Source organism: Cervus elaphus, chromosome 17 (genome assembly GCF_910594005.1).
Source record: "Cervus elaphus chromosome 17, mCerEla1.1, whole genome shotgun sequence".
Classification (NCBI taxonomy): Eukaryota; Metazoa; Chordata; class Mammalia; order Artiodactyla; family Cervidae; genus Cervus; species Cervus elaphus.
In genome coordinates, this window is record NC_057831.1 from 61,564,039 (window position 1) to 61,576,555 (window position 12,517).

Below are 12,517 nucleotides of genomic sequence, written 5' to 3' on the forward strand. Positions count from 1 at the left end.
ATGCCAGAAATAATTTTCATGTTGAGGAGATGAAACTTGAAACCTCTGTAAGTGCAGTGAATACGTATATATATTGCTGTTCAGTTGCAAAGTGGTATCTTACTCATGGCGACCCGTGGACTGCAGCACGCCAGGCTTCCCTGCCCTTCACTGTGTCCATTGAGTGTATATATCATAGCTCAGTTGGTAGATCATCTGCCTGCAATGCAGAAGACCTGGGTTCGATTCCCGTGTTGGGAAGATCCATGGAGAAGGAAATGGCAACCCACTCCAGTATTCTTGCCTGGAGAATCCCATGGACAGAGGAGCCTGGCGGGCTACAGACCATGGGGTCGCAAGAGTCAGACACGACTTAGCAACTAAACCACCACCATATATATGTCCTACAGCCCAGACACAAAAATAAAACACCATCCTTGTGGAGAAAAGGGAACCATCTTACACTGTTGGTGGGAATGCAAACTAGTACAGCCACTATGGAGAACAGTGTGGAGATTCTTTAAAAAACTGGAAATAGAACTGCCATGTGACCCAGCAATCCCACTTCTGGGCATACACACCGAGGAAACCAGATCTGAAAGAGACACGTGCACCCCAGTGTTCATCACAGCACTGTTTATAATAGCCAGGACATGGAAGCAACCTAGATGCCCATCAGCAGATGAATGGATAAGGAAGCTGTGGTACATATACACCATGGAATATTACTCAGCCATTAAAAAGAATTCATTTGAATCAGTTCTAATGAGATGGGATGAAACTGGAGCCCATTATACAGAGTGAAGTAAGCCAGAAAGATAAAGACCAATACAGTATACTAACGCATATATATGGAATTTAGAAAGATGGTAATGATAACCCTATACGCAAAACAGAAAAAGAGACACAGATGTACAGAACAGACTTTTGGACTCTGTGGGAGAAGGTGAGGTTGGGATGTTTCGAAAGAACAGCATGTATATTATCTATGGTGAAACAGATCTCCAGCCCAGGTGGGATGCATGAGACAAGTGCTCCAGCCTGGTGCACTGGGAAGACCCAGAGGGATCGGGTGGAGAGGGAGGTGGGAGGGGGGATCGGGATGGGGAATACGTGTAAATCTATGGCTGATTCATGTCAATGTATGACAAAACCCACTGAAATGTTGTGAAGTAATTAGCCTCCAACTAATAAAAATAAAAAAAATTAAAAAAAAGAGAGAGATAAATCTATGGCTGATTCATATCAATGTATGACAAAACCCACTGAAATGTTGTGAAGTAATTAGCCTCCAACTAATAAAAAAAAAAGAGAGAGAGAGAAAAAAACACCATCTTAACTGTCATGGTGAGCAGTTTGTATTCTTAATCATCCTTGTACTGTTTGTAATATATTCACACAGGGGGATACTATGTAGTGATGAGAGTAAACCACTTATAAATACATGAAATAATATGGAAAATGTCACAAACAATATTGATAAAGAGGCTCAATACATAAAAGTAAATGCTGCCCAATCCAATTTACATACAATTTAAAAATTAATAGAAATGTAAATAGTGGCTACTATGCCTGGAGGCAGCACAGAGTCTGTGTGGGATACAAAGAGGTGTGTCTGGGTGTGTTAATGTTTCTTACTTAGTCTGGCTGATGGCTATACCATGGCGCAGTTTGTGAAAATCCACAAACTTTTCTGTACTTGATATCAATAGAAAGTTAAAATGTAAATTTAAAATGTGACCCAGAAATTTCTTTTGATCAACAATAGGGAAGATTAAAACCTATGGAAATTTTAAAAGATATACCAAAAATATTAATGAAGGTCTTTTTGGGGTCTTATTTAAACACTGAAATGTTCTCTCAAGGCCTGGAGGCCTAGCCTGGGGCTGGGGCTTTCCCCAGAGCACTGTCACAAGGCCATGCATATTTAATTGAATAGCTAATTGAAATACACAGAGGAAAAATATTTTCCCAATGCTGACACAATGGCAATATTTTCCTTTCTAATTATTTCTTCCAATGTCCCTACTGAGACTAGAATATTAATATAGGCCACACTTTCAGCTGCAGCCACTTCTAGTTAGATGTCTTCAATTCCCTGGACCCTTCTGGGCTACTTCTCCCTGCTAGGCACGCTGCCGTCACCAGTAGCAGCAGCTGTGTGCTCAGAGAGTAGACGGATGAGGATGCAAGGCGACCATAACCCAGGTTCTAAAAGACAGTTGTACTGGACAGGCCTATACTTTTCCTCTTTACCTTTACATAAAGGAAAAGGATTCCACTATCAAGGTATAAACGTTTTGACCCATTGACCTGAATACCTAGTTTTTAAAGATCCAAGTAACTAGATAGGCTATTGATAGCCATGGGTAAACTCACCTTCAATAGGAAGAAAGATACCTTCCTAAATTGTGCCTTCCTAAATTCCTTGTAGTTCACTACTTCTTTTAGTTAAATGTAATAACCTTTGAGTTGCCTATTGGATACAAAGTGCTGTTTTAAGAAGGGGAAGGGGATTATCTTATTAACAAAAATGAGTTAAAAATCTTTGCCCTCAACTAAATCGAATTTTTAAAAGAAAGGTAATTTATGATTCAGGGATACAAATATATTAATGCTATGATATCTCTTTGATTCATTTAAAGATTTTAAGTTTAAGGGACTATTTGGACTATTTGATATAAAAAGATTTGAACTGGAACTTAAAACAATGAAGATTTACTAAATTCAGATATATATATATGTATATAAATATACTTCATATGTGTATACATGTATGAAATCTCCTTACTTATAGACATATTATCATTGTACATCATCTGTATCACAGTATACATCATCTATACTAAAGCAATTGGAAGGACTGATCCTGAAGCTTCAATACATTGGCCACCTGATGCAAAGAGCCGACTCATTGGAAAAGACCATGATGCTAGGAAAGACTGAAGGCAGGAGTCGAGGGCCACAGAAGATGAGATGGCTGGATGGCATCACTGATGCAGTGGACATGAACTTGGGTAAACTCCGGGAGACCGTGAGGGACAGGGAGGCCTGGCGTGCTGCAGTCCACGGGGTCGTGAAGAGTCGGACTGGGTGACTGAACAACACTACATGCTAACTATTAATGCAAACAAGCCTGGAATTATTAACACAACCTGACAGAATCAAGCAAAGACCACTACCTTAGGTGATTTAGACGTAAATTTCTCAGTTTGAGTTCTGACACTAGAAGCAGACAAGGCATAAACTTGGTAATTCTCTGTCCACTTGATGAAATGACGTAGTGAAGTCTGGCATCTGCCTCTATCACCCATCACTGTGGTGCATTCAGTGACGCATTAGGAGTCTACACAGCACAGGACCGTTCCTCAAGAAAACCACCTACCCCAGCTTTTGCTCAAGGAACCCTGCCAGGCCAGTTCATTCACATGAGCCAACAATCACCTCAGGGACAGGGGACTGAACCAGAAAGGGCCCCTAGATCACAGACAGCCAATCTTAGAAACTCTTTCAAGGGATTTGTAAATTTGAGACCAAGAGACTAAAATCAGAAATCGAGAACATGCAGAAAAAGACAAGCAAGCAGTGACTATGAGACAGAGGGAGCCAAGATACATGAACCAAAAAAAGGTTATTAATCTGGAGTAAGCAGAAACCAACAGATAGAAGGAGGAGAGTCTTAGGAGGGGTCAGCTAGAGCAGTAGATGAAAAAGGATATGCTGTCACGTGGGGAGCAGAGCACGGTTGCAGAATGGGAAACAAATATTTGCAAATCTTGTGTCTGAAAGGCACTTGTATCCAGTATATAATGATTTCTATAGTAAAAAGGCAAGGAACCCAATTAAAAATGAGTGAAGGATCTGAATAGACAATTTCTGCAAAACAAATGATCAATAAGCACATGGAAAAGATGCTCAACATCATTAGTCATTATTGGTTAGTCACTAAGTTATGTTTAACTCTTTTGTAACCCCAAGTACTGTAGCCCACCAGGCTCCTCTGTCTAGGGGATCCTCCAGGCAAGAATACTGGAGTGGGTTGACATTTTCTTTTCCACGGGATCTTCCTGACCTGGGAGTCAAATCCACGTCTCTTGCATTGGCAGGTGGATTCTTTACTAGTAAGCCAACAAGGAAATGTAAAATGCAAATTAAAATGACAATGAAATACCACTTCACATCCACTAAGATAGCTTTAGTCAAAAGTCAGACTATAATATGTGTTAACAAGGTTGCACAAGAAGAGGAACAGTCATTCATCCCTAGTGAGAATTCATTCCTAGTCACTTTGAAAAACAGCTCGGCATTTACTAAATTGCCAAACACAGATTCACCATATGATCCACAGTTCCATTCCTAGGTAAATATGCAACTGAGACGAAAACACGTTGACCAAAAACATGTACATAAACGTTCATAGCAGCATTACTCACAGCTGCCAAGTGTAAACAGCCTAAATGTCCATAAAATCAATGTATAAACAAAATGTGTACATTTATACACTGAAATGTTACTCTGCTATAAAAAGCAATGAAGTACTGATGCATGCTACAACATGGATGGAACTTGACAACATTACGCTAAGCAGAAGAACCTTCATAAACGACCATTTATTGTATAAATGCACTGATATGAAATGTCCAGAACAGGCAAATCTATAGAGAGATAAAATAGACTAGTAGCTAACCAGTGCTGAGAGAGAGGAGGGTAAGAAGTGAGTGCTAACAGGTATGGGGTTATTTCAGGAGTGATCAAAATGTTCTAACCATAGATTGCGCTGATGGTTGGTTAGTTCTTTCCATATACCTAAAAATATATTAAATTTTATTCCTGAAATGGGGGTATTTTATGATATGTAAATTATCTCAATAAAGACTTTTTTTAAAGCAAAGTACTAGGGAAGGGTTTCATACATTCATGAATTTGGGCAGAGAAGAGGTAAAATCCAAAACCGAACCGCATTTCCTCTTTCCGAAGCCCAGCTGGAGTATCTGTGAGGGTCCATAATTTTTGGTTGTGTGGTTATCCATATATTTGCAAACTAAGCTGATTTCACTCCCTTAATGTCCCATATGTCTTTATCGCAAAATATCCCAAGCTTCAAGTAACCTGAATAAGACCGCTCTCCTAGAAACCCAAAGAGGATATTTAAAACATTTCCCTGGATAATACCTCCCTCAATTTTCACACTGGCTCCTCTGCCTTAAACCTAAAATGATTATGGATGGTCTTTGATAATTAACACATGAGTCACATGTTCTAAAGTGTGGCTCTCTCTAGCTACAGTATGTGGATACAACTTACAAACTGTGTAAGCTTGGAAAAGTTCTTCACCTCCTTGCATCTCAGTTTCTTCATATGTAACATTGTAAAAATAATGATACCTGCAATGGAAAACTGGTGTGAGTGACCTGACACATAGCACTCACCAGTATTAACTATTATTGTACCATTTGGAGCCAATATATTTATAATATTTCTAAATATGTGGTTTCCATAATTAATAAACTGAGTTAGAAAACTTCTGGGGGAAGATAAAGCAGCCTTTCAAAACTCCCAAATACCAATAGCATTTAAATTTTTAGCTAAAGACTCTGTACTGTATTTAAAATAGTGCCTCCAGGAACTTTGGCGTTTGTTTTTTAAAAAGAATAGTATTGGGGCTTTCCTGATGGCTCAGGGGTAAAGAATCTGCTTGCCAGTGCATTAGACACAGGTCCGGTCCCTGATCCAGGAAGGTCCCACAGGCCACAGAGCAGCTAAGCCTGTGGGCCACACAACCCCAGAGCCCAGGAATTGCAGCTTCTGAGCCTGGGTGCTCCAAGGACTGAAGCCCACACCCCAGGGGCCGCGCTCCGCAGGACAGGCCGCCCGGCGAGCAGGCTCATGCACTGCAGCAATGAAGACCTGGCACAGTCAAAAATGAAGGGAAGTAACATTTTAAAAGGATGGTATTTGATTTAGTATTATCTGTTCTGTTTTTGTTTTATTTGCAGAGTAGCAGTACATGATTTTCTATATGTAGCAGTTTGAGTAGAGAGATGGTAATTACATGCTTCTTTTCTGCACCTCGAAATTATGTATCTCTCAAATATCATCAGCAGGTCCCTATTATGAATCAAGTGTAAACATGTCACACTGTATGTAAATATCATTATGTTGAACACCTGAAACTAATATAATACTGTATGTCAACTACACCCCAATTAAAAATAAATTAAAATTTAAAAAGTCATGTCACACTAACACTTTGCCAAACAAAGCCTCTAGTTCCTTTTCAAGTAGAAAAGGCCATGTCATTATAGAAATAGAGATTCTATAGAGTAGGAAGTAATTGTTAAGATTTATTTAATTCATCCTCCTACATTCAAGCACCTAAGCCATCCCCAAAAGTAACAGTCTACTTTATTCCCCAAAACCTCTTGAGATGGAAATGTGTTTTTCTTGGTAACCTCTTCCAGTTTCTTATAATTGTTTGGTCAAATAGTTCTTTCTAAAACAAGTTCAGAGTAAAGAAAAAAACTGAACACACATCTATACCCACTTCTCTCTCTAAACATTTTTTTTCCACAAGAGCTGCCTAAATTTTACCATTACTTTTGTGAAAAGTTTGGAGGCATTAATGCTAGAATATTTTTTTTTTAATTTTTTTTTTTTTGTATTGAAAGCTTTTATTTATTTATTTTTTAATTTATTTTTTTTTGTCATACATTGATATGAATCAGCCATAGATTTACACGTATGCTAGTGTATTTTAATAGGAGCAAAAAATAGGAGCTAGAATATTTTAATAGGAGCTAGAATATTTTAATAGGAGCAAAAAAATCTAAAGGCAAATTGTTCCTTATGTCTGTTCTTTGAGGTATATTTTTTCATGATTTCTCTCACCCCCCTACCCCACCTAAAGTTCTTAAATATTTATTCCAAACGTTTTAAATCAAATATTCTTAACATTTGATCATATGCTCAATTCCATATTTTAGGTATAAATTTGACAGGAAGGCTCAATACCGTATCTTAGGCATAAATTTGACAGGAAGATTCAATTTCTATATATGCTTCAGCTTTCCACAAGTTATTCAGTTGTTAGGAAGTCAGCCCAAAAAGAAACGGAATGCATTACTAGTGTCTGAAACTCTGAAAAAGCTAACCTGGTTGCATAAAAATGGAGATATCATCAAAAGAAAAATAAATATCTTACATTAAAATGTAAAAGCAATTATTAAACAATTGAAATTAGTAGAAAAGTAAGTAGAGTAAAATTAGAAAATATCTTGAGGTTGTAGAGCGGGGGAACATGCAAGTGATAACAATAACTTACTCAGCACGTGTGACCTGAGCACCTGCTGTGTTCCAGGCACGAGGGGTTGAGGTTTGGGCAAGACAGAAAGCACGTTTGCCTTCACGCGCTCGCCTTCCAAGCAGGAAGACAGCCACAGAATCCTAAACAAAGCCATAAAGACCACGACGTCAGGGATTCACAGACACCTGCAAAAAAATAAAGCAAGTTAAGGGGAAAGAGTGAGGAAAGGCGATGCTCAAGACAGGGCGGCCAGGGAATGCCTTTGAGGTGCTGTCATTTTAGCAAAGGTCAAAGTGAGAGTTGAACCATGAAAACATCTGCAAGGAAGGTACTCCAGCTCAGGATCCCCCAAGAGCAAAACGTCTTGGGGTTCCTGTCATCATGTTTAGAATTTTCAAACAGAAAGACCAGCGTAGCAGTAGCTAAGTGAGTAAGGGGAAGAGTGGGGGAAATGAGTTTGAGAGCTACTCAGAAGAGGCTGGAAGACATGGGGCATGACCTACAGGCCAAGGACTCAGAAGGTCAAGAGCAGGTGAGGAACTCGATATGTATTTTGTCTTACAAAGGATCATTTTGCTGCATTGTGATGGACAGACTTCAGTGAAGTAAGCCTGGAAGCAGAGAGGCCAGTTAGAGCTTACTGAATTAAACCATGAAAGAGTTCACACGTTTAGACCAGGTTCTTGGTGCTGAGGATTAGAAGTGGAAAGATTTGGGTTCTCATTTGAAGGTACAACTAGTAGAATTCCTACTGGTTTGTATAGGAGATGGAAGAGGAAGACGGCAGAGGACTCAAGGAAGGTGCTAGGATTTGTGACCTGAGTAACTGGTGAACTAATGGTGGTCTTCATGTAACCAGGGAATACTGCAGAAGAAGGAGGGTTGAAAAGCAGCATCAAATGTTAAATTTGAAATGTCTATGAGATATCCAGAAAAATGCCAGTAAGTAAGCTGAACATATAAGTCTAGGTTTCAGTTGCAAATTTGGTTCTGTAATTCAAAATTAAGTCATCGTGAGAGTACAGATGTTATTTAAAACCATGAGAATGGATGAGGTCACCAAAGAAACTGGTATAAATAGAAAAGAGCAGAGGTCTCAGAACTGAATTCTAGAGCCCTAGAGCACTTGGAAAAATCTTGACATTGGAAAATAAGCCAGTAACAGAGACTGGCTTATACTGAGATAGAAAGGCTGGGAGCGTACAGTGTCCTAGAAACCAAGGGAAGAAAGTACTTAAAGATAAAACAAAAGTGAACAGTTCTTTCAAATGCTTCTGAAAGAATAAGTTGTGCACCAGTGTCCACTGGGTTTGACTTTGACAAGTTCTTGACGAGACTTTCAGTGTAGTGATGTGGAAGAAGAAAGAACGGAAGACAAGCAAGTACAGATTTCAAAGTATTTTTCTCTTAGGCAGAACAAATGGAGCATTGCTTCCAAGAAGGATATAAGAAAAGGGCTTCCCTGGTGGCTCAGTCAGTCAAGAATCTGCCTGCAATGCAGGAGACCACCAGTGATGCAGGACCCCCAGGTTCGATCCCTGGGTCAGGAAGATCCCCTGGAGAAGGAAATGGTAACCCACTCCCGTATTTTTCCCTGAGAAATCCCATGGACAGAGAAGCCTGACCGACTACATTTTACAGGGTTGCAAGAGTCAGATATGATAGCAACTAAACCACCATCACCACCATAAGGTCAGAATATCCATCTATTCAATCATCTATCAATGATCTAGAAGAGAAGAGAAGGGATAACTGACGATAAAGAAGAGAGAAGGAATAACTGCAAGAATAGTATCTCTGAAAAATCTAAGAGACAGAATTCACACTTATCACATGAAGACATTGCTTACTTAAGGGCAAATGCATCTTACAGGAAGTCACTGGCATGCTGCGCTTAGTCGCTCGGTTGTGTCCGACTCTTTGCAACCTCATGGACTGTAGCCCTCCAGGCTCTTCTGTCCATGGGGATTCTCCAGGGAAAAATATTGGAGTGGGTGGCTATGCCTTCCTCCAGGGGAATTTCCCAACCCAGGGATCGAACCCAAGTCTCCTGCACTGCAGGCAGATTCTTTACCATCTGACCCACCAGGGAAGTCCAAGAATACTGGAGTGGGTAGCCTATCCCTTCTCCAAGGGCTCATCCCAACCCAGGGATCGAACTGGGGTCTCCTGCATTGCAGGTGGATTCTTTACCAGCTGAGCTACCAGGGAAGCCCAAGTCACTTGTGCCTTAGGGTAAAAAAGGCATTCATTCTTTACATTAATGTTACTGAGTGATTTTATTTTGCTTTTAATGATAAACATCTAGAAAGTGTGCATTAAATTTTATTTGAGTCATTGTTTTTGTCAATGTCTTATGGTAGATAAAAACAACTGATAAAGCTCTACAAGAAAATGATTTCTATAATCATTACAGTTTCCCCTTTGGGGTTTTTAAAACATTTTAAGAAAGTGAGATAAGGGTTGTACACAAGTAGAATGATGAACCATGGTCTGGTATTTTATTCTCAATTTAAAGTGTAACAGCTTGTTCAAAAATTAATATTCAAAATTCTCAAGGGTGTCTTTCAAACTTCAAAGCAAGACTTCCTTATAGTTTAGTTTCTAAGAAAACTTGAGCAAAGTAGAATAGCTGTTAAAATGAAATTCATTCAATTACCATAACAAGAGATGGGTTTTGGGCAGGAGGCTGCTAGCTGTAGGAGATTTTGTATAATTGTTTTCACTCTGTCCGTAACAATTCTAAATTTCACCCTGATACGCTCTTTCTTCTGCCACTGCAGCAATAGAAAGAGCCTGGTACTTTTTCTTTAGGTCCATATTTTGATAATCTCTTTTTTGTCACATTTTAGGCATAACAAATAACATGAAAACCTGCTTCTTTCCCTATATCAAACATGAGCTTATACATTGAAAATCTAAGTAGATGAGAAGTTGAAGTTTTATTTTTCAAAGAATACAGATTCATGAACCATGCTTGTATCTCTAGATTCTTTCAAAGAGAATAAAGGAATGCCAGTGTTGTCATGGCCTCAAATCAGTATCAATGGAGTTGCCTCTGTGTGAACGCACTGATGTTTGGACCCTAAACGTGGCTACTTCTTGTTTGCTGTAGCACCAAGCCTTTTGGGCCCAGGTATACACACTGTGTATCCTTACTTCCCTAGGGGCTCAGTAGGAAAGAATCGACCTGCCAATGCAGGAGAGGTGGGTTCTACCCCTGGGTTGGGAAGATCCCCTGGAGAAGGAAATGGCAACCCACTCTAGCATTCTTGCCTGGAGAATTCCATGGACAGAGGAGCCTGGTGGGTTACAGTCCATGAAGTCGCAAAACAGTTGGACGCAGCTTAGCAAATAAACAACAACAAACAATCCTTACTGACTACAGATGGATTAACATACAATTAAATATTTTATTTTACTCTGATATTAGAAAGAAAAGAGTAGTAAAACTAGAAGGAAAGAAAAAGGAAAGGGATGAGAAAGAAAGGCAATAATCAGTCTGGGGGAAATGGCTTACAAATACTGAAAAGTCCCATCAAGACTACTGGGCTTCCCTGACAGCTTTGATGATAAAGAATCTGCCTGCAACGCAGGAGACCCGGGTTCAATCCCTGGGTCAGGAAGATCCCCTGGAGAAGGAAATGGCTATCCATTCCAGTATTCTTGCCTGGAGAATTCCATGGACAGAGGAGCCTGGTGGGCTACAATCAACGGGGTCACCATGAGTCAGATACAACTGAACAACTAAGACACACAGACATTAAGATTACCAATGCCTTAAAATGCATTCCTGATCAATGGCCTTCAAATGTCATAAGAAATTGAATCTACTACCAAGACAGGAAGTAAAGTCATCTATCCATCAGCGCACTTGCTTACAATATCCAAATGCAGTCTCACTCGCTTCCTTAGCAGAAACTGAAGCCAATTGGAGAAAAGCTCCCTGTGTCTCTGACAGTGTGATTTCAATTGACAACTTTTCCTTCTTTCAAGAAACAGTCTCCAGTCTCGCCCACTGTTTCCAAGTAATTGCCACAATTCACCGTGTCCCCAAAACAACAATTCAGAGCAGTCATTTACCTGCTTTTGCCTATATTTTCTCATCTATAAAACTGGGATAAGATCAAATCAAAACTACAATGAGGTATCACCTCACTCTGGTCAGAATGCCATCATAAAATGTCAGCAAATAATGAATTCTGGAGAGAGTGGAGAGCAGGGAACCCTCCTACACCGTTGGTGGGACTGTGAACTGGGACCGCCTGTATGGAGAACAGTACAGAGTGTCTTTTAAACACTAAAAATAGAGTCACCATATGATCCTGTAGTCCTACACCCAGGCACAAAAGAAGGAAATTATGCCATTTGCTGGAACAGGAATCGGCCTAGAGATTACCACACTCTAAATGAGGTACACCAGACAGAAAGACAAGTATCATATGATACTCCTTAGATGTGGAATCTGAAAAAAAAAATACAAATGAATTTATTTACCAAACAGAACTAGACCCACAGACACAGAAAACAAACTAATTGTTGCAAATAGCTTAGATGGATGGGATTAATATATTCACACCACTACATGAAAGAGAAAACCTACAAAGACCTACTGTACTGCCCAGGGAATCATACTCAATATTTTCTAACAACTTATAAGGGAAAATAATCTGAAAAAGAATATATATAAATAAATCACTGTGTGGTACACACCTGAAATTAACACAATACTGTAAGTTAGTTATGTTGTCAATTTAAAAATAAAAAATATAAACCCCTAAGAAACAAAACTGGGATAATACTAGTTTCTATCTCAAAGGGTTATCATGGAGCTTAAGCGATTGAAAAAGCATCTAGAATATTTTAAGCACTAAGTAAATATTTTTATTATTATTATCTCTATTAGAAAATAATAAAGAGGAGCAACTCCTTTTTGCTGTTTAAGTTCAAAATTGAAACTTACTCAAAGCTTAACCCCTGGATGTGAGCCAAGCTTCAGTATTTGGTCCCTTTATTATTTAACCAATCTAAAATCTTAACCAATTATTAGGACTCCCAAAAGTCAGTGTTAAATTTTCTTATTTACTTCATATTAGGGTGTTTGTCAAGCCTCATCACAGTACCTATATTAAATTAAAAAGTCTGGAGACTTTATATTTTATAAGGCACAAACTTTGGAGCTAAATTGAGGTTAAAATCCATAAAGAGTAACAGCAAGTTATACAAGTATATGCA

The 12,517-nt window shown here is 39.1% G+C and overlaps 1 protein-coding gene across 2 annotated transcripts in view; it reads right to left on the reverse strand.

Moving 5' to 3' along the window:
* The window catches only part of KCTD8 (potassium channel tetramerization domain containing 8), a 253,325-nt gene that overhangs the window by 68,564 nt on the left and 172,244 nt on the right, over positions 1 to 12,517 (reverse strand). Inside the window, exon 2 of one of the 2 annotated variants that reach the window (XR_006334673.1) lies at positions 7,301 to 7,467. The exons of the other annotated variant lie outside the window; for it this stretch is intronic. The gene's annotated coding sequence lies outside the window, so the exon portion shown is untranslated. The remainder of the gene's footprint in view (positions 1 to 7,300; positions 7,468 to 12,517) is intronic. 2 annotated transcript variants of the gene reach the window in all.